Below are 23,077 nucleotides of genomic sequence, written 5' to 3'. Positions count from 1 at the left end.
TCTTTCAAGTCAGTAATACATTTCGGATGTGTACCTAGAGTTTAAAGCAGAAAAAACTGAACTTTTAGAATTTTCATTTTTTGACCAAAACGACAGCCCCGGGGGTTATAAACATGTTGATATGGTTGTGATTTTTTTTCTGACTGCGGTTTCAAAACCATGCACCAGAATGCACTTCTTTCAAGTCAGTAATACATTTTGGATGTGTACCTAGAGTTTAAAGCAGAAAAACAGGAACTTTTAGAATTTTCATTTTTTGACCAGAACGACAGCCCCGGGGTTATAAACATGTTGATATGGATGTGATTTTTTTTCTGACTGCAGTTTCAAAACCATGCACCAGAATGCACTTCTTTCAAGTCAGTAATACATTTTGGATGTGTACCTAGAGTTTAAAGCAGAAAAACAGGAACTTTTAGAATTTTCATTTTTTGACCAAAACGACAGCCCCGGGGGTTATAAACATGTTGATATGGATGTGATTTTTTTTCTGACTGCGGTTTCAAAACCATGCACCAGAATCCACTTCTTTCAACTCAGTAATACATTTTGGATGTGTACCTAGAGTTTAAAGCAGAAAAACAGGAACTTTTAGAATTTTCATTTTTTGACCAAAACGACAGCCCCGGGGGTTATAAACATGTTGATATGGATGTGATTTTTTTTCTGACTGCGGTTTCAAAACCATGCACCAGAATGCACTTCTTTCAAGTCAGTAATACATTTTGGATGTGTACCAAGAGTTTAAAGCAGAAAAACAGGAACTTTTAGAATTTTCATTTTTTGACCAGAACGACAGCCCCGGGGGGTTATAAACATATTGATATGGATGTGATTTTTTTTCTGACTGCGGTTTCAAAACCTTGCACCAGAATCCACTTCTTTCAACTCAGTAATACATTTTGGATGTGTACCTAGAGTTTAAAGCAGAAAAACAGGAACTTTTAGAATTTTCATTTTTTGACCAGAACGACAGCCCCGGGGGTTATAAACATGTTGATATGGATGTGATTTTTTTTCTGACTGCGGTTTCAAAACCTTGCACCAGAATCCACTTCTTTCAACTCAGTAATACATTTTGGATGTGTACCTAGAGTTTAAAGCAGAAAAACAGGAACTTTTAGAATTTTCATTTTTTGACCAAAACGACAGCCCCGGGAGTTATAAAAATGTTGATATATATGTGATTTTTTTTCTGACTGCGGTTTCAAAACCATGCACCAGAATCCACTTCTTTCAACTCAGTAATACATTTTGGATGTGTACCTAGAGTTTAAAGCAGAAAAACAGGAACTTTTAAAATTTTCATTTTTTGACCAAAACGACAGCCCCGGGGGTTAAAAACATGTTGATATGGATGTGATTTTTTTTCTGACTGCGGTTTCAAAACCATGCACCAGAATGCACTTCTTTCAAGTCAGTAATACATTTTGGATGTGCACCTAGAGTTTAAAGCAGAAAAACAGGAACTTTTAGAATTTTCATTTTTTGACCAGAACGACAGCCCCGGGAGTTATAAAAATGTTGATATATATGTGATTTTTTTTCTGACTGCGGTTTCAAAACCATGCACCAGAATCCACTTCTTTCAACTCAGTAATACATTTTGGATGTGTACCTAGAGTTTAAAGCAGAAAAACAGGAACTTTTAGAATTTTCATTTTTTGACCAAAACGACAGGCCCGGGGGTTATAAACATGTTGATATGGATGTGATTTTTTTTCTGACTGCGGTTTCAAAACCATGCAATAGAATCCACTTCTTTCAACTCAGTAATACATTTTGGATGTGTACCTAGAGTTTAAAGCAGAAAAACAGGAACTTTTAGAATTTTCATTTTTTGACCAAAACGACAGGCCCGGGGGTTATAAACATGTTGATATGGATGTGATTTTTTTTCTGACTGCGGTTTCAAAACCATGCACCAGAATCCACTTCTTTCAACTCAGTAATACATTTTGGATGTGTACCTAGAGTTTAAAGCAGAAAAACAGGAACTTTTAGAATTTTCATTTTTTGACCAAAACGACAGCCCCGGGGGTTATAAACATGTTGATATATATGTGATTTTTTTTTTCTGACTGCGGTTTCAAAACCATGCACCAGAATCCACTTCTTTCAAGTCAGTAATACATTTTGGATGTGTACCTAGAGTTTAAAGCAGAAAAAACTGAACTTTTAGAATTTTCATTTTTTGACCAAAACGACAGCCCCGGGGGTTATAAACATGTTGATATGGTTGTGATTTTTTTTCTGACTGCGGTTTCAAAACCATGCACCAGAATGCACTTCTTTCAAGTCAGTAATACATTTTGGATGTGTACCTAGAGTTTAAAGCAGAAAAACAGGAACTTTTAGAATTTTAATTTTTTGACCAAAACGACAGCCCCGGGGGTTATAAACATGTTGATATGGATGTGATTTTTTTTCTGACTGCGGTTTCAAAACCTTGCACCAGAATCCACTTCTTTCAACTCAGTAATACATTTTGGATGTGTACCTAGAGTTTAAAGCAGAAAAACAGGAACTTTTAGAATTTTCATTTTTTGACCAAAACGACAGGCCCGGGGGTTATAAACATGTTGATATGGATGTGATTTTTTTTCTGACTGCGGTTTCAAAACCATGCACCAGAATCCACTTCTTTCAACTCAGTAATACATTTTGGATGTGTACCTAGAGTTTAAAGCAGAAAAACAGGAACTTTTAGAATTTTCATTTTTTGACCAAAACGACAGCCCCGGGGGTTATAAACATGTTGATATGGATGTGATTTTTTTTCTGACTGCGGTTTCAAAACCATGCACCAGAATCCACTTCTTTCAAGTCAGTAATACATTTTGGATGTGTACCTAGAGTTTAAAGCAGAAAAAACTGAACTTTTAGAATTTTCATTTTTTGACCAAAACGACAGCCCCGGGGGTTATAAACATGTTGATATGGTTGTGATTTTTTTTCTGACTGCGGTTTCAAAACCATGCACCAGAATGCACTTCTTTCAAGTCAGTAATACATTTTGGATGTGTACCTAGAGTTTAAAGCAGAAAAACAGGAACTTTTAGAATTTTCATTTTTTGACCAAAACGACAGCCCCGGGGGTTATAAACATGTTGATATGGATGTGATTTTTTTTCTGACTGCGGTTTCAAAACCATGCACCAGAATCCACTTCTTTCAACTCAGTAATACATTTTGGATGTGTACCTAGAGTTTAAAGCAGAAAAACAGGAACTTTTAGAATTTTCATTTTTTGACCAAAACGACAGCCCCGGGAGTTATAAACATGTTGATATGGATGTGATTTTTTTTCTGACTGCGGTTTCAAAACCATGCACCAGAATCCACTTCTTTCAACTCAGTAATACATTTTGGATGTGTACCTAGAGTTTAAAGCAGAAAAACAGGAACTTTTAGAATTTTCATTTTTTGACCAAAACGACAGCCCCGGGAGTTATAATAATGTTGATATATATGTGATTTTTTTTCTGACTGCGGTTTCAAAACCATGCACCAGAATCCACTTCTTTCAACTCAGTAATACATTTTGGATGTGTACCTAGAGTTTAAAGCAGAAAAACAGGAACTTTTAGAATTTTCATTTTTTGACCAAAACGACAGCCCCGGGGGTTATAAACATGTTGATATGGATGTGATTTTTTTTCTGACTGCGGTTTCAAAACCATGCACCAGAATGCACTTCTTTCAAGTCAGTAATACATTTTGGATGTGCACCTAGAGTTTAAAGCAGAAAAACAGGAAATTTTAGAATTTTCATTTTTTGACCAGAACGACAGCCCCGGGGGTTATAAACATGTTGATATGGATGTGATTTTTTTTCTGACTGCGGTTTCAAAACCATGCACCAGAATCCACTTCTTTCAACTCAGTAATACATTTTGGATGTGTACCTAGAGTTTAAAGCAGAAAAACAGGAACTTTTAGAATTTTCATTTTTTGACCAAAACGACAGCCCCGGGAGTTATAAAAATGTTGATATATATGTGATATTTTTTTCTGACTGCGGTTTCAAAACCATGCACCAGAATCCACTTCTTTCAAGTCAGTAATACATTTCGGATGTGTACCTAGAGTTTAAAGCAGAAAAAACTGAACTTTTAGAATTTTCATTTTTTGACCAAAACGACAGCCCCGGGGGTTATAAACATGTTGATATGGTTGTGATTTTTTTTCTGACTGCGGTTTCAAAACCATGCACCAGAATGCACTTCTTTCAAGTCAGTAATACATTTTGGATGTGTACCTAGAGTTTAAAGCAGAAAAACAGGAACTTTTAGAATTTTCATTTTTTGACCAGAACGACAGCCCCGGGGGTTATAAACATGTTGATATGGATGTGATTTTTTTTCTGACTGCAGTTTCAAAACCATGCACCAGAATGCACTTCTTTCAAGTCAGTAATACATTTTGGATGTGTACCTAGAGTTTAAAGCAGAAAAACAGGAACTTTTAGAATTTTCATTTTTTGACCAAAACGACAGCCCCGGGGGTTATAAACATGTTGATATGGATGTGATTTTTTTTCTGACTGCGGTTTCAAAACCATGCACCAGAATCCACTTCTTTCAACTCAGTAATACATTTTGGATGTGTACCTAGAGTTTAAAGCAGAAAAACAGGAACTTTTAGAATTTTCATTTTTTGACCAAAACGACAGCCCCGGGGGTTATAAACATGTTGATATGGATGTGATTTTTTTTTCTGACTGCGGTTTCAAAACCATGCACCAGAATGCACTTCTTTCAAGTCAGTAATACATTTTGGATGTGTACCAAGAGTTTAAAGCAGAAAAACAGGAACTTTTAGAATTTTCATTTTTTGACCAGAACGACAGCCCCGGGGGTTATAAACATATTGATATGGATGTGATTTTTTTTCTGACTGCGGTTTCAAAACCTTGCACCAGAATCCACTTCTTTCAACTCAGTAATACATTTTGGATGTGTACCTAGAGTTTAAAGCAGAAAAACAGGAACTTTTAGAATTTTCATTTTTTGACCAGAACGACAGCCCCGGGGGTTATAAACATGTTGATATGGATGTGATTTTTTTTCTGACTGCGGTTTCAAAACCTTGCACCAGAATCCACTTCTTTCAACTCAGTAATACATTTTGGATGTGTACCTAGAGTTTAAAGCAGAAAAACAGGAACTTTTAGAATTTTCATTTTTTGACCAAAACGACAGCCCCGGGAGTTATAAAAATGTTGATATATATGTGATTTTTTTTCTGACTGCGGTTTCAAAACCATGCACCAGAATCCACTTCTTTCAACTCAGTAATACATTTTGGATGTGTACCTAGAGTTTAAAGCAGAAAAACAGGAACTTTTAGAATTTTCATTTTTTGACCAAAACGACAGCCCCGGGGGTTAAAAACATGTTGATATGGATGTGATTTTTTTTCTGACTGCGGTTTCAAAACCATGCACCAGAATGCACTTCTTTCAAGTCAGTAATACATTTTGGATGTGTACCTAGAGTTTAAAGCAGAAAAACAGGAACTTTTAGAATTTTAATTTTTTGACCAAAACGACAGCCCCGGGGGTTATAAACATGTTGATATGGATGTGATTTTTTTTCTGACTGCGGTTTCAAAACCTTGCACCAGAATCCACTTCTTTCAACTCAGTAATACATTTTGGATGTGTACCTAGAGTTTAAAGCAGAAAAACAGGAACTTTTAGAATTTTCATTTTTTGACCAAAACGACAGGCCCGGGGGTTATAAACATGTTGATATGGATGTGATTTTTTTTCTGACTGCGGTTTCAAAACCATGCACCAGAATCCACTTCTTTCAACTCAGTAATACATTTTGGATGTGTACCTAGAGTTTAAAGCAGAAAAACAGGAACTTTTAGAATTTTCATTTTTTGACCAAAACGACAGCCCCGGGGGTTATAAACATGTTGATATGGATGTGATTTTTTTTCTGACTGCGGTTTCAAAACCATGCACCAGAATTCTACTTCTTTCAAGTCAGTAATACATTTTGGATGTGTACCTAGAGTTTAAAGCAGAAAAAACTGAACTTTTAGAATTTTCATTTTTTGACCAAAACGACAGCCCCGGGGGTTATAAACATGTTGATATGGTTGTGATTTTTTTTCTGACTGCGGTTTCAAAACCATGCACCAGAATGCACTTCTTTCAAGTCAGTAATACATTTTGGATGTGTACCTAGAGTTTAAAGCAGAAAAACAGGAACTTTTAGAATTTTCATTTTTTGACCAAAACGACAGCCCCGGGGGTTATAAACATGTTGATATGGATGTGATTTTTTTTCTGACTGCGGTTTCAAAACCATGCACCAGAATCCACTTCTTTCAACTCAGTAATACATTTTGGATGTGTACCTAGAGTTTAAAGCAGAAAAACAGGAACTTTTAGAATTTTCATTTTTTGACCAAAACGACAGCCCCGGGAGTTATAAACATGTTGATATGGATGTGATTTTTTTTCTGACTGCGGTTTCAAAACCATGCACCAGAATCCACTTCTTTCAACTCAGTAATACATTTTGGATGTGTACCTAGAGTTTAAAGCAGAAAAACAGGAACTTTTAGAATTTTCATTTTTTGACCAAAACGACAGCCCCGGGAGTTATAATAATGTTGATATATATGTGATTTTTTTTCTGACTGCGGTTTCAAAACCATGCACCAGAATCCACTTCTTTCAACTCAGTAATACATTTTGGATGTGTACCTAGAGTTTAAAGCAGAAAAACAGGAACTTTTAGAATTTTCATTTTTTGACCAAAACGACAGCCCCGGGGGTTATAAACATGTTGATATGGATGTGATTTTTTTTCTGACTGCGGTTTCAAAACCATGCACCAGAATGCACTTCTTTCAAGTCAGTAATACATTTCGGATGTGTACCTAGAGTTTAAAGCAGAAAAAACTGAACTTTTAGAATTTTCATTTTTTGACCAAAACGACAGCCCCGGGGGTTATAAACATGTTGATATGGTTGTGATTTTTTTTCTGACTGCGGTTTCAAAACCATGCACCAGAATGCACTTCTTTCAAGTCAGTAATACATTTTGGATGTGTACCTAGAGTTTAAAGCAGAAAAACAGGAACTTTTAGAATTTTCATTTTTTGACCAGAACGACAGCCCCGGGGTTATAAACATGTTGATATGGATGTGATTTTTTTTCTGACTGCAGTTTCAAAACCATGCACCAGAATGCACTTCTTTCAAGTCAGTAATACATTTTGGATGTGTACCTAGAGTTTAAAGCAGAAAAACAGGAACTTTTAGAATTTTCATTTTTTGACCAAAACGACAGCCCCGGGGGTTATAAACATGTTGATATGGATGTGATTTTTTTTCTGACTGCGGTTTCAAAACCATGCACCAGAATCCACTTCTTTCAACTCAGTAATACATTTTGGATGTGTACCTAGAGTTTAAAGCAGAAAAACAGGAACTTTTAGAATTTTCATTTTTTGACCAAAACGACAGCCCCGGGGGTTATAAACATGTTGATATGGATGTGATTTTTTTTCTGACTGCGGTTTCAAAACCATGCACCAGAATGCACTTCTTTCAAGTCAGTAATACATTTTGGATGTGTACCAAGAGTTTAAAGCAGAAAAACAGGAACTTTTAGAATTTTCATTTTTTGACCAGAACGACAGCCCCGGGGGTTATAAACATATTGATATGGATGTGATTTTTTTTCTGACTGCGGTTTCAAAACCTTGCACCAGAATCCACTTCTTTCAACTCAGTAATACATTTTGGATGTGTACCTAGAGTTTAAAGCAGAAAAACAGGAACTTTTAGAATTTTCATTTTTTGACCAGAACGACAGCCCCGGGGGTTATAAACATGTTGATATGGATGTGATTTTTTTTCTGACTGCGGTTTCAAAACCTTGCACCAGAATCCACTTCTTTCAACTCAGTAATACATTTTGGATGTGTACCTAGAGTTTAAAGCAGAAAAACAGGAACTTTTAGAATTTTCATTTTTTGACCAAAACGACAGCCCCGGGAGTTATAAAAATGTTGATATATATGTGATTTTTTTTCTGACTGCGGTTTCAAAACCATGCACCAGAATCCACTTCTTTCAACTCAGTAATACATTTTGGATGTGTACCTAGAGTTTAAAGCAGAAAAACAGGAACTTTTAGAATTTTCATTTTTTGACCAAAACGACAGCCCCGGGGGTTAAAAACATGTTGATATGGATGTGATTTTTTTTCTGACTGCGGTTTCAAAACCATGCACCAGAATGCACTTCTTTCAAGTCAGTAATACATTTTGGATGTGCACCTAGAGTTTAAAGCAGAAAAACAGGAACTTTTAGAATTTTCATTTTTTGACCAGAACGACAGCCCCGGGGGTTATAAACATGTTGATATGGATGTGATTTTTTTTCTGACTGCGGTTTCAAAACCATGCACCAGAATCCACTTCTTTCAACTCAGTAATACATTTTGGATGTGTACCTAGAGTTTAAAGCAGAAAAACAGGAACTTTTAGAATTTTCATTTTTTGACCAAAACGACAGCCCCGGGGGTTATAAACATGTTGATATGGATGTGATTTTTTTTCTGACTGCGGTTTCAAAACCATGCACCAGAATCCACTTCTTTCAACTCAGTAATACATTTTGGACGTGTACCTAGAGTTTAAAGCAGAAAAATAGGAACTTTTAGAATTTTCATTTTTTGACCAAAACGACAGCCCCGGGAGTTATAAAAATGTTGATATATATGTGATTTTTTTTTCTGACTGCGGTTTCAAAACCATGCACCAGAATCCACTTCTTTCAAGTCAGTAATACATTTTGGATGTGTACCTAGAGTTTAAAGCAGAAAAAACTGAACTTTTAGAATTTTCATTTTTTGACCAAAACGACAGCCCCGGGGGTTATAAACATGTTGATATGGTTGTGATTTTTTTTCTGACTGCGGTTTCAAAACCATGCACCAGAATGCACATCTTTCAAGTCAGTAATACATTTTGGATGTGTACCTAGAGTTTAAAGCAGAAAAACAGGAACTTTTAGAATTTTCATTTTTTGACCAAAACGACAGCCCCGGGGGTTATAAACATGTGTATATGGTTGTGATTTTTTTTCTGACTGCGGTTTCAAAACCATGCACCAGAATGCACTTCTTTCAAGTCAGTAATACATTTTGGATGTGTACCTAGAGTTTAAAGCAGAAAAACAGGAACTTTTAGAATTTTCATTTTTTGACCAGAACGACAGCCCCGGGGGTTATAAACATGTTGATATGGATGTGATTTTTTTTCTGACTGCGGTTTCAAAACCATGCACCAGAATCCACTTCTTTCAACTCAGTAATACATTTTGGATGTGTACCTAGAGTTTAAAGCAGAAAAACAGGTACTTTTAGAATTTTCATTTTTTGACCAAAACGACAGCCCCGGGGGTTATAAACATGTTGATATGGATGTGATTTTTTTTCTGACTGCGGTTTCAAAACCATGCACCAGAATCCACTTCTTTCAACTCAGTAATACATTTTGGATGTGTACCTAGAGTTTAAAGCAGAAAAATAGGAACTTTTAGAATTTTCATTTTTTGACCAAAACGACAGCCCCGGGAGTTATAAAAATGTTGATATATATGTGATTTTTTTTTCTGACTGCGGTTTCAAAACCATGCACCAGAATCCACTTCTTTCAAGTCAGTAATACATTTTGGATGTGTACCTAGATTTTAAAGCAGAAAAAACTGAACTTTTAGAATTTTCGGTACTTGTGAGTTATCTGGGCGTCCGATTTTGGTACTAGATCGCATACGATATCGCATGCGATATCGCATGCGATTTGCGATTTGCATGCGATTTAGCATGCGATTTGCATAAGATTTGCTATTAATTTCATTACCCCACTATCCCCAAAGTGTGTCTATCAACGTGAACCCGAAGCGTGGCGAGCGCAGCGAGCCCGCGAGGGGCGGCGGTACGTGTCCTCCGACCTTTTCATGCCCTACTATCCACTAGGGCGTGGAGTGAGAATAGAATAGTGTGGCGAGCGCAGCGAGCCACCGAGCCCGAAGCGTGGCGAGCGCAGCGAGCCCCGCGAGGGGACGCGGACACCTTCACAGATATCCGCGTGCCCTTGCGGGCTTCACAGGTGTCCGCGTCCCCTCGCGGGGCTCGCTGCGCTCGCCACGCTTCGGGCTCGGTGGCTCGCTGCGCTCGCCACACTATTCTATTCTCACTCCACGCCCTAGTGGATAGTAGGGCATGAAAAGGTCGGAGGACGCGTACCACCGCCCCTCGCGGGCTCGCTGCGCTCGCCACGCTTCGGGTTCACGTTGATAGACACACTTTGGGGATAGTGGGGTAATGAAATGAATAGCAAATCGTATGCAAATCGCATGCTAAATCGCATGCAAATCGTAAATCGCATGCGATATCGCATGCGATATCGTATGCGATATCGTATGCAAATCTCATGCAAATCGTAAGTACCCAAATCGGACGCCCAGATAACTCACAAGTACCGAATTTTCATTTTTTGACCAAAACGACAGCCCCGGGAGTTATAAAAATGTTGATATGGATGTGATTTTTTTTCTGACTGCGGTTTCAAAACCTTGCACCAGAATCCACTTCTTTCAACTCAGTAATACATTTTGGATGTGTACCTAGAGTTTAAAGCAGAAAAACAGGAACTTTTAGAATTTTCATTTTTTGACCAAAACGACAGCCCCGGGAGTTATAAAAATGTTGATATATATGTGATTTTTTTTCTGACTGCGGTTTCAAAACCATGCAGCAGAATCCACTTCTTTCAACTCAGTAATACATTTTGGATGTGTACCTAGAGTTTAAAGCAGAAAAACAGGAACTTTTAGAATTTTCATTTTTTGACCAAAACGACAGGCCCGGGGGTTATAAACATGTTGATATGGATGTGATTTTTTTTCTGACTGCGGTTTCAAAACCATGCACCAGAATCCACTTATTTCAACTCAGTAATACATTTTGGATGTGTACCTAGAGTTTAAAGCAGAAAAATAGGAACTTTTAGAATTTTCATTTTTTGACCAAAACGACAGCCCCGGGAGTTATAAAAATGTTGATATATATGTGATTTTTTTTTCTGACTGCGGTTTCAAAACCATGCACCAGAATCCACTTCTTTCAAGTCAGTAATACATTTTGGAAGTGTACCTAGAGTTTAAAGCAGAAAAAACTGAACTTTTAGAATTTTCATTTTTTGACCAAAACGACAGCCCCGGGGGTTATAAACATGTTGATATGGTTGTGATTTTTTTTCTGACTGCGGTTTCAAAACCATGCACCAGAATGCACTTCTTTCAAGTCAGTAATACATTTTGGATGTGTACCTAGAGTTTAAAGCAGAAAAACAGGAACTTTTAGAATTTTAATTTTTTGACCAAAACGACAGCCCCGGGGGTTATAAACATGTTGATATGGATGTGATTTTTTTTCTGACTGCGGTTTCAAAACCTTGCACCAGAATCCACTTCTTTCAACTCAGTAATACATTTTGGATGTGTACCTAGAGTTTAAAGCAGAAAAACAGGAACTTTTAGAATTTTCATTTTTTGACCAAAACGACAGCCCCGGGAGTTATAAAAATGTTGATATATATGTGATTTTTTTTCTAACTGCGGTTTCAAAACCATGCACCAGAATCCACTTCTTTCAACTCAGTAATACATTTTGGATGTGTACCTAGAGTTTAAAGCAGAAAAACAGGAACTTTTAGAATTTTCATTTTTTGACCAAAACGACAGGCCCGGGGGTTATAAACATGTTGATATGGATGTGATTTTTTTTCTGACTGCGGTTTCAAAACCATGCACCAGAATCCACTTCTTTCAACTCAGTAATACATTTTGGATGTGTACCTAGAGTTTAAAGCAGAAAAACAGGAACTTTTAGAATTTTCATTTTTTGACCAAAACGACAGCCCCGGGGGTTATAAACATGTTGATATGGATGTGATTTTTTTTCTGACTGCGGTTTCAAAACCATGCACCAGAATCCACTTCTTTCAAGTCAGTAATACATTTTGGATGTGTACCTAGAGTTTAAAGCAGAAAAAACTGAACTTTTAGAATTTTCATTTTTTGACCAAAACGACAGCCCCGGGAGTTATAAAAATGTTGATATATATGTGATTTTTTTTTCTGACTGCGGTTTCAAAACCATGCACCAGAATCCACTTCTTTCAAGTCAGTAATACATTTTGGATGTGTACCTAGAGTTTAAAGCAGAAAAAACTGAACTTTTAGAATTTTCATTTTTTGACCAAAACGACAGCCCCGGGGGTTATAAACATGTTGATATGGTTGTGATTTTTTTTCTGACTGCGGTTTCAAAACCATGCACCAGAATGCACTTCTTTCAAGTCAGTAATACATTTTGGATGTGTACCTAGAGTTTAAAGCAGAAAAACAGGAACTTTTAGAATTTTAAATTTTTGACCAAAACGACAACCCCGGGGGTTATAAACATGTTGATATGGATGTGATTTTTTTTCTGACTGCGGTTTCAAAACCTTGCACCAGAATCCACTTCTTTCAACTCAGTAATACATTTTGGATGTGTACCTAGAGTTTAAAGCAGAAAAACAGGAACTTTTAGAATTTACATTTTTTGACCAAAACGACAGCCCCGGGAGTTATAAAAATGTTGATATATATGTGATTTTTTTTCTGACTGCGGTTTCAAAACCATGCACCAGAATCCACTTCTTTCAACTCAGTAATACATTTTGGATGTGTACCTAGAGTTTAAAGCAGAAAAACAGGAACTTTTAGAATTTTCATTTTTTGACCAAAACGACAGGCCCGGGGGTTATAAACATGTTGATATGGATGTGATTTTTTTTCTGACTGCGGTTTCAAAACCATGCAATAGAATCCACTTCTTTCAACTCAGTAATACATTTTGGATGTGTACCTAGAGTTTAAAGCAGAAAAACAGGAACTTTTAGAATTTTCATTTTTTGACCAAAACGACAGGCCCGGGGGTTATAAACATGTTGATATGGATGTGATTTTTTTTCTGACTGCGGTTTCAAAACCATGCACCAGAATCCACTTCTTTCAACTCAGTAATACATTTTGGATGTGTACCTAGAGTTTAAAGCAGAAAAACAGGAACTTTTAGAATTTTCATTTTTTGACCAAAACGACAGCCCCGGGGGTTATAAACATGTTGATATGGATGTGATTTTTTTTCTGACTGCGGTTTCAAAACCATGCACCAGAATCCACTTCTTTCAAGTCAGTAATACATTTTGGATGTGTACCTAGAGTTTAAAGCAGAAAAAACTGAACTTTTAGAATTTTCATTTTTTGACCAAAACGACAGCCCCGGGAGTTATAAAAATGTTGATATATATGTGATTTTTTTTTTCTGACTGCGGTTTCAAAACCATGCACCAGAATCCACTTCTTTCAAGTCAGTAATACATTTTGGATGTGTACCTAGAGTTTAAAGCAGAAAAAACTGAACTTTTAGAATTTTCATTTTTTGACCAAAACGACAGCCCCGGGGGTTATAAACATGTTGATATGGTTGTGATTTTTTTTCTGACTGCGGTTTCAAAACCATGCACCAGAATGCACTTCTTTCAAGTCAGTAATACATTTTGGATGTGTACCTAGAGTTTAAAGCAGAAAAACAGGAACTTTTAGAATTTTAATTTTTTGACCAAAACGACAGCCCCGGGGGTTATAAACATGTTGATATGGATGTGATTTTTTTTCTGACTGCGGTTTCAAAACCTTGCACCAGAATCCACTTCTTTCAACTCAGTAATACATTTTGGATGTGTACCTAGAGTTTAAAGCAGAAAAACAGGAACTTTTAGAATTTTCATTTTTTGACCAAAACGACAGGCCCGGGGGTTATAAACATGTTGATATGGATGTGATTTTTTTTCTGACTGCGGTTTCAAAACCATGCACCAGAATCCACTTCTTTCAACTCAGTAATACATTCTGGATGTGTACCTAGAGTTTAAAGCAGAAAAACAGGAACTTTTAGAATTTTCATTTTTTGACCAAAACGACAGCCCCGGGGGTTATAAACATGTTGATATGGATGTGATTTTTTTTCTGACTGCGGTTTCAAAACCATGCACCAGAATCCACTTCTTTCAAGTCAGTAATACATTTTGGATGTGTACCTAGAGTTTAAAGCAGAAAAAACTGAACTTTTAGAATTTTCATTTTTTGACCAAAACGACAGCCCCGGGGGTTATAAACATGTTGATATGGTTGTGATTTTTTTTCTGACTGCGGTTTCAAAACCATGCACCAGAATGCACTTCTTTCAAGTCAGTAATACATTTTGGATGTGTACCTAGAGTTTAAAGCAGAAAAACAGGAACTTTTAGAATTTTCATTTTTTGACCAAAACGACAGCCCCGGGGGTTATAAACATGTTGATATGGATGTGATTTTTTTTCTGACTGCGGTTTCAAAACCATGCACCAGAATCCACTTCTTTCAACTCAGTAATACATTTTGGATGTGTACCTAGAGTTTAAAGCAGAAAAACAGGAACTTTTAGAATTTTCATTTTTTGACCAAAACGACAGCCCCGGGAGTTATAAACATGTTGATATGGATGTGATTTTTTTTCTGACTGCGGTTTCAAAACCATGCACCAGAATCCACTTCTTTCAACTCAGTAATACATTTTGGATGTGTACCTAGAGTTTAAAGCAGAAAAACAGGAACTTTTAGAATTTTCATTTTTTGACCAAAACGACAGCCCCGGGAGTTATAATAATGTTGATATATATGTGATTTTTTTTCTGACTGCGGTTTCAAAACCATGCACCAGAATCCACTTCTTTCAACTCAGTAATACATTTTGGATGTGTACCTAGAGTTTAAAGCAGAAAAACAGGAACTTTTAGAATTTTCATTTTTTGACCAAAACGACAGCCCCGGGGGTTATAAACATGTTGATATGGATGTGATTTTTTTTCTGACTGCGGTTTCAAAACCATGCACCAGAATGCACTTCTTTCAAGTCAGTAATACATTTTGGATGTGCACCTAGAGTTTAAAGCAGAAAAACAGGAACTTTTAGAATTTTCATTTTTTGACCAGAACGACAGCCCCGGGGGTTATAAACATGTTGATATGGATGTGATTTTTTTTCTGACTGCGGTTTCAAAACCATGCACCAGAATCCACTTCTTTCAACTCAGTAATACATTTTGGATGTGTACCTAGAGTTTAAAGCAGAAAAACAGGAACTTTTAGAATTTTCATTTTTTGACCAAAACGACAGCCCCGGGAGTTATAAAAATGTTGATATATATGTGATATTTTTTTCTGACTGCGGTTTCAAAACCATGCACCAGAATCCACTTCTTTCAAGTCAGTAATACATTTCGGATGTGTACCTAGAGTTTAAAGCAGAAAAAACTGAACTTTTAGAATTTTCATTTTTTGACCAAAACGACAGCCCCGGGGGTTATAAACATGTTGATATGGTTGTGATTTTTTTTCTGACTGCGGTTTCAAAACCATGCACCAGAATGCACTTCTTTCAAGTCAGTAATACATTTTGGATGTGTACCTAGAGTTTAAAGCAGAAAAACAGGAACTTTTAGAATTTTCATTTTTTGACCAGAACGACAGCCCCGGGGGTTATAAACATGTTGATATGGATGTGATTTTTTTTCTGACTGCAGTTTCAAAACCATGCACCAGAATGCACTTCTTTCAAGTCAGTAATACATTTTGGATGTGTACCTAGAGTTTAAAGCAGAAAAACAGGAACTTTTAGAATTTTCATTTTTTGACCAAAACGACAGCCCCGGGGGTTATAAACATGTTGATATGGATGTGATTTTTTTTCTGACTGCGGTTTCAAAACCATGCACCAGAATCCACTTCTTTCAACTCAGTAATACATTTTGGATGTGTACCTAGAGTTTAAAGCAGAAAAACAGGAACTTTTAGAATTTTCATTTTTTGACCAAAACGACAGCCCCGGGGGTTATAAACATGTTGATATGGATGTGATTTTTTTTCTGACTGCGGTTTCAAAACCATGCACCAGAATGCACTTCTTTCAAGTCAGTAATACATTTTGGATGTGTACCAAGAGTTTAAAGCAGAAAAACAGGAACTTTTAGAATTTTCATTTTTTGACCAGAACGACAGCCCCGGGGGTTATAAACATATTGATATGGATGTGATTTTTTTTCTGACTGCGGTTTCAAAACCTTGCACCAGAATCCACTTCTTTCAACTCAGTAATACATTTTGGATGTGTACCTAGAGTTTAAAGCAGAAAAACAGGAACTTTTAGAATTTTCATTTTTTGACCAGAACGACAGCCCCGGGGGTTATAAACATGTTGATATGGATGTGATTTTTTTTCTGACTGCGGTTTCAAAACCTTGCACCAGAATCCACTTCTTTCAACTCAGTAATACATTTTGGATGTGTACCTAGAGTTTAAAGCAGAAAAACAGGAACTTTTAGAATTTTCATTTTTTGACCAAAACGACAGCCCCGGGAGTTATAAAAATGTTGATATATATGTGATTTTTTTTCTGACTGCGGTTTCAAAACCATGCACCAGAATCCACTTCTTTCAACTCAGTAATACATTTTGGATGTGTACCTAGAGTTTAAAGCAGAAAAACAGGAACTTTTAGAATTTTCATTTTTTGACCAAAACGACAGCCCCGGGGGTTAAAAACATGTTGATATGGATGTGATTTTTTTTCTGACTGCGGTTTCAAAACCATGCACCAGAATGCACTTCTTTCAAGTCAGTAATACATTTTGGATGTGTACCTAGAGTTTAAAGCAGAAAAACAGGAACTTTTAGAATTTTAATTTTTTGACCAAAACGACAGCCCCGGGGGTTATAAACATGTTGATATGGATGTGATTTTTTTTCTGACTGCGGTTTCAAAACCTTGCACCAGAATCCACTTCTTTCAACTCAGTAATACATTTTGGATGTGTACCTAGAGTTTAAAGCAGAAAAACAGGAACTTTTAGAATTTTCATTTTTTGACCAAAACGACAGGCCCGGGGGTTATAAACATGTTGATATGGATGTGATTTTTTTTCTGACTGCGGTTTCAAAACCATGCACCAGAATCCACTTCTTTCAACTCAGTAATACATTTTGGATGTGTACCTAGAGTTTAAAGCAGAAAAACAGGAACTTTTAGAATTTTCATTTTTTGACCAAAACGACAGCCCCGGGGGTTATAAACATGTTGATATGGATGTGATTTTTTTTCTGACTGCGGTTTCAAAACCATGCACCAGAATCCACTTCTTTCAAGTCAGTAATACATTTTGGATGTGTACCTAGAGTTTAAAGCAGAAAAAACTGAACTTTTAGAATTTTCATTTTTTGACCAAAACGACAGCCCCGGGGGTTATAAACATGTTGATATGGTTGTGATTTTTTTTCTGACTGCGGTTTCAAAACCATGCACCAGAATGCACTTCTTTCAAGTCAGTAATACATTTTGGATGTGTACCTAGAGTTTAAAGCAGAAAAACAGGAACTTTTAGAATTTTCATTTTTTGACCAAAACGACAGCCCCGGGGGTTATAAACATGTTGATATGGATGTGATTTTTTTTCTGACTGCGGTTTCAAAACCATGCACCAGAATCCACTTCTTTCAACTCAGTAATACATTTTGGATGTGTACCTAGAGTTTAAAGCAGAAAAACAGGAACTTTTAGAATTTTCATTTTTTGACCAAAACGACAGCCCCGGGAGTTATAAACATGTTGATATGGATGTGATTTTTTTTCTGACTGCGGTTTCAAAACCATGCACCAGAATCCACTTCTTTCAACTCAGTAATACATTTTGGATGTGTACCTAGAGTTTAAAGCAGAAAAACAGGAACTTTTAGAATTTTCATTTTTTGACCAAAACGACAGCCCCGGGAGTTATAATAATGTTGATATATATGTGATTTTTTTTCTGACTGCGGTTTCAAAACCATGCACCAGAATCCACTTCTTTCAACTCAGTAATACATTTTGGATGTGTACCTAGAGTTTAAAGCAGAAAAACAGGAACTTTTAGAATTTTCATTTTTTGACCAAAACGACAGCCCCGGGGGTTATAAACATGTTGATATGGATGTGATTTTTTTTCTGACTGCGGTTTCAAAACCATGCACCAGAATGCACTTCTTTCAAGTCAGTAATACATTTTGGATGTGCACCTAGAGTTTAAAGCAGAAAAACAGGAACTTTTAGAATTTTCATTTTTTGACCAGAACGACAGCCCCGGGGGTTATAAACATGTTGATATGGATGTGATTTTTTTTCTGACTGCGGTTTCAAAACCATGCACCAGAATCCACTTCTTTCAACTCAGTAATACATTTTGGATGTGTACCTAGAGTTTAAAGCAGAAAAACAGGAACTTTTAGAATTTTCATTTTTTGACCAAAACGACAGCCCCGGGAGTTATAAAAATGTTGATATATATGTGATATTTTTTTCTGACTGCGGTTTCAAAACCATGCACCAGAATCCACTTCTTTCAAGTCAGTAATACATTTCGGATGTGTACCTAGAGTTTAAAGCAGAAAAAACTGAACTTTTAGAATTTTCATTTTTTGACCAAAACGACAGCCCCGGGGGTTATAAACATGTTGATATGGTTGTGATTTTTTTTCTGACTGCGGTTTCAAAACCATGCACCAGAATGCACTTCTTTCAAGTCAGTAATACATTTTGGATGTGTACCTAGAGTTTAAAGCAGAAAAACAGGAACTTTTAGAATTTTCATTTTTTGACCAGAACGACAGCCCCGGGGTTATAAACATGTTGATATGGATGTGATTTTTTTTCTGACTGCAGTTTCAAAACCATGCACCAGAATGCACTTCTTTCAAGTCAGTAATACATTTTGGATGTGTACCTAGAGTTTAAAGCAGAAAAACAGGAACTTTTAGAATTTTCATTTTTTGACCAAAACGACAGCCCCGGGGGTTATAAACATGTTGATATGGATGTGATTTTTTTTCTGACTGCGGTTTCAAAACCATGCACCAGAATCCACTTCTTTCAACTCAGTAATACATTTTGGATGTGTACCTAGAGTTTAAAGCAGAAAAACAGGAACTTTTAGAATTTTCATTTTTTGACCAAAACGACAGCCCCGGGGGTTATAAACATGTTGATATGGATGTGATTTTTTTTCTGACTGCGGTTTCAAAACCATGCACCAGAATGCACTTCTTTCAAGTCAGTAATACATTTTGGATGTGTACCAAGAGTTTAAAGCAGAAAAACAGGAACTTTTAGAATTTTCATTTTTTGACCAGAACGACAGCCCCGGGGGTTATAAACATATTGATATGGATGTGATTTTTTTTCTGACTGCGGTTTCAAAACCTTGCACCAGAATCCACTTCTTTCAACTCAGTAATACATTTTGGATGTGTACCTAGAGTTTAAAGCAGAAAAACAGGAACTTTTAGAATTTTCATTTTTTGACCAGAACGACAGCCCCGGGGGTTATAAACATGTTGATATGGATGTGATTTTTTTTCTGACTGCGGTTTCAAAACCTTGCACCAGAATCCACTTCTTTCAACTCAGTAATACATTTTGGATGTGTACCTAGAGTTTAAAGCAGAAAAACAGGAACTTTTAGAATTTTCATTTTTTGACCAAAACGACAGCCCCGGGAGTTATAAAAATGTTGATATATATGTGATTTTTTTTCTGACTGCGGTTTCAAAACCATGCACCAGAATCCACTTCTTTCAACTCAGTAATACATTTTGGATGTGTACCTAGAGTTTAAAGCAGAAAAACAGGAACTTTTAGAATTTTCATTTTTTGACCAAAACGACAGCCCCGGGGGTTAAAAACATGTTGATATGGATGTGATTTTTTTTCTGACTGCGGTTTCAAAACCATGCACCAGAATGCACTTCTTTCAAGTCAGTAATACATTTTGGATGTGCACCTAGAGTTTAAAGCAGAAAAACAGGAACTTTTAGAATTTTCATTTTTTGACCAGAACGACAGCCCCGGGGGTTATAAACATGTTGATATGGATGTGATTTTTTTTCTGACTGCGGTTTCAAAACCATGCACCAGAATCCACTTCTTTCAACTCAGTAATACATTTTGGATGTGTACCTAGAGTTTAAAGCAGAAAAACAGGAACTTTTAGAATTTTCATTTTTTGACCAAAACGACAGCCCCGGGGGTTATAAACATGTTGATATGGATGTGATTTTTTTTCTGACTGCGGTTTCAAAACCATGCACCAGAATCCACTTCTTTCAACTCAGTAATACATTTTGGACGTGTACCTAGAGTTTAAAGCAGAAAAATAGGAACTTTTAGAATTTTCATTTTTTGACCAAAACGACAGCCCCGGGAGTTATAAAAATGTTGATATATATGTGATTTTTTTTTCTGACTGCGGTTTCAAAACCATGCACCAGAATCCACTTCTTTCAACTCAGTAATACATTTTGGATGTGTACCTAGAGTTTAAAGCAGAAAAAACTGAACTTTTAGAATTTTCATTTTTTGACCAAAACGACAGCCCCGGGGGTTATAAACATGATGATATGGTTGTGATTTTTTTTCTGACTGCGGTTTCAAAACCATGCACCAGAATGCACATCTTTCAAGTCAGTAATACATTTTGGATGTGTACCTAGAGTTTAAAGCAGAAAAACAGGAACTTTTAGAATTTTCATTTTTTGACCAAAACGACAGCCCCGGGAGTTATAAAAATGTTGATATATATGTGATTTTTTTTCTGACTGCGGTTTCAAAACCATGCACCAGAATCCACTTCTTTCAAGTCAGTAATACATTTTGGATGTGTACCTAGATTTTAAAGCAGAAAAAACTGAACTTTTAGAATTTTCATTTTTTGACCAAAACGACAGCCCCGGGGGTTATAAACATGTTGATATGGATGTGATTTTTTTTCTGACTGCGGTTTCAAAACCATGCACCAGAATCCACTTCTTTCAACTCAGTAATACATTTTGGATGTGTACCTAGAGTTTAAAGCAGAAAAACAGGAACTTTTAGAATTTTCATTTTTTGACCAAAACGACAGCCTCGGGGGTTATAAACATGTTGATATGGATGTGATTTTTTTTCTGACTGCGGTTTCAAAACCATGCACCAGAATCCACTTCTTTCAAGTCAGTAATACATTTTGGATGTGTACCAAGAGTTTAAAGCAGAAAAACAGGAACTTTTAGAATTTTCATTTTTTGACCAGAACGACAGCCCCGGGGGTTATAAACATATTGATATGGATGTAATTTTTTTTCTGACTGCGGTTTCAAAACCTTGCACCAGAATCCACTTCTTTCAACTCAGTAATACATTTTGGATGTGTACCTAGAGTTTAAAGCAGAAAAACAGGAACTTTTAGAATTTTCATTTTTTGACCAGAACGACAGCCCCGGGGGTTATAAACATGTTGATATGGATGTGATTTTTTTTCTAACTGCGGTTTCAAAACCTTGCACCAGAATCCACTTCTTTCAACTCAGTAATACATTTTGGATGTGTACCTAGAGTTTAAAGCAGAAAAACAGGAACTTTTAGAATTTTCATTTTTTGACCAAAACGACAGCCCCGGGAGTTATAAAAATGTTGATATATATGTGATTTTTTTTCTGACTGCGGTTTCAAAACCATGCACCAGAATCCACTTCTTTCAACTCAGTAATACATTTTGGATGTGTACCTAGAGTTTAAAGCAGAAAAACAGGAACTTTTAGAATTTTCATTTTTTGACCAAAACGACAGCCCCGGGGGTTAAAAACATGTTGATATGGATGTGATTTTTTTTCTGACTGCGGTTTAAAAACCATGCACCAGAATGCACTTCTTTCAAGTCAGTAATACATTTTGGATGTGCACCTAGAGTTTAAAGCAGAAAAACAGGAACTTTTAGAATTTTCATTTTTTGACCAGAACGACAGCCCCGGGGGTTATAAACATGTTGATATGGATGTGATTTTTTTTCTGACTGCGGTTTCAAAACCATGCACCAGAATCCACTTCTTTCAACTCAGTAATACATTTTGGATGTGTACCTAGAGTTTAAAGCAGAAAAACAGGAACTTTTAGAATTTTCATTTTTTGACCAAAACGACAGCCCCGGGAGTTATAAAAATGTTGATATATATGTGATTTTTTTTTCTGACTGCGGTTTCAAAACCATGCACCAGAATCCACTTCTTTCAAGTCAGTAATACATTTTGGATGTGTACCTAGAGTTTAAAGCAGAAAAAACTGAACTTTTAGAATTTTAATTTTTTGACCAAAACGACAGCCCCGGGGGTTATAAACATGTTGATATGGATGTGATTTTTTTTCTGACTGCGGTTTCAAAACCATGCACCAGAATCCACTTCTTTCAACTCAGTAATACATTTTGGATGTGTACCTAGAGTTTAAAGCAGAAAAATAGGAACTTTTAGAATTTTCATTTTTTGACCAAAACGACAGCCCCGGGAGTTATAAAAATGTTGATATATATGTGATTTTTTTTTCTGACTGCGGTTTCAAAACCATGCACCAGAATCCACTTCTTTCAACTCAGTAATACATTTTGGATGTGTACCTAGAGTTTAAAGCAGAAAAACAGGAACTTTTAGAATTTTCATTTTTTGACCAGAACGACAGCCCCGGGGGTTATAAAAATGTTGATATATATGTGATTTTTTTTCTGACTGCGGTTTCAAAACCATGCACCAGAATCCACTTCTTTCAACTCAGTAATACATTTTGGATGTGTACCTAGAGTTTAAAGCAGAAAAACAGGAACTTTTAGAATTTTCATTTTTTGACCAAAACGACAGCCCCGGGGGTTAAAAACATGTTGATATGGATGTGATTTTTTTTCTGACTGCGGTTTAAAAACCATGCACCAGAATGCACTTCTTTCAAGTCAGTAATACATTTTGGATGTGCACCTAGAGTTTAAAGCAGAAAAACAGGAACTTTTAGAATTTTCATTTTTTGACCAGAACGACAGCCCCGGGGGTTATAAACATGTTGA

This window comes from Crinia signifera, chromosome 11 (genome assembly GCF_055691185.1).
Source record: "Crinia signifera chromosome 11, ASM5569118v1, whole genome shotgun sequence".
In the NCBI taxonomy this organism is placed as follows: Eukaryota; Metazoa; Chordata; class Amphibia; order Anura; family Myobatrachidae; genus Crinia; species Crinia signifera.
This window is presented reverse-complemented; position numbering follows the sequence as displayed.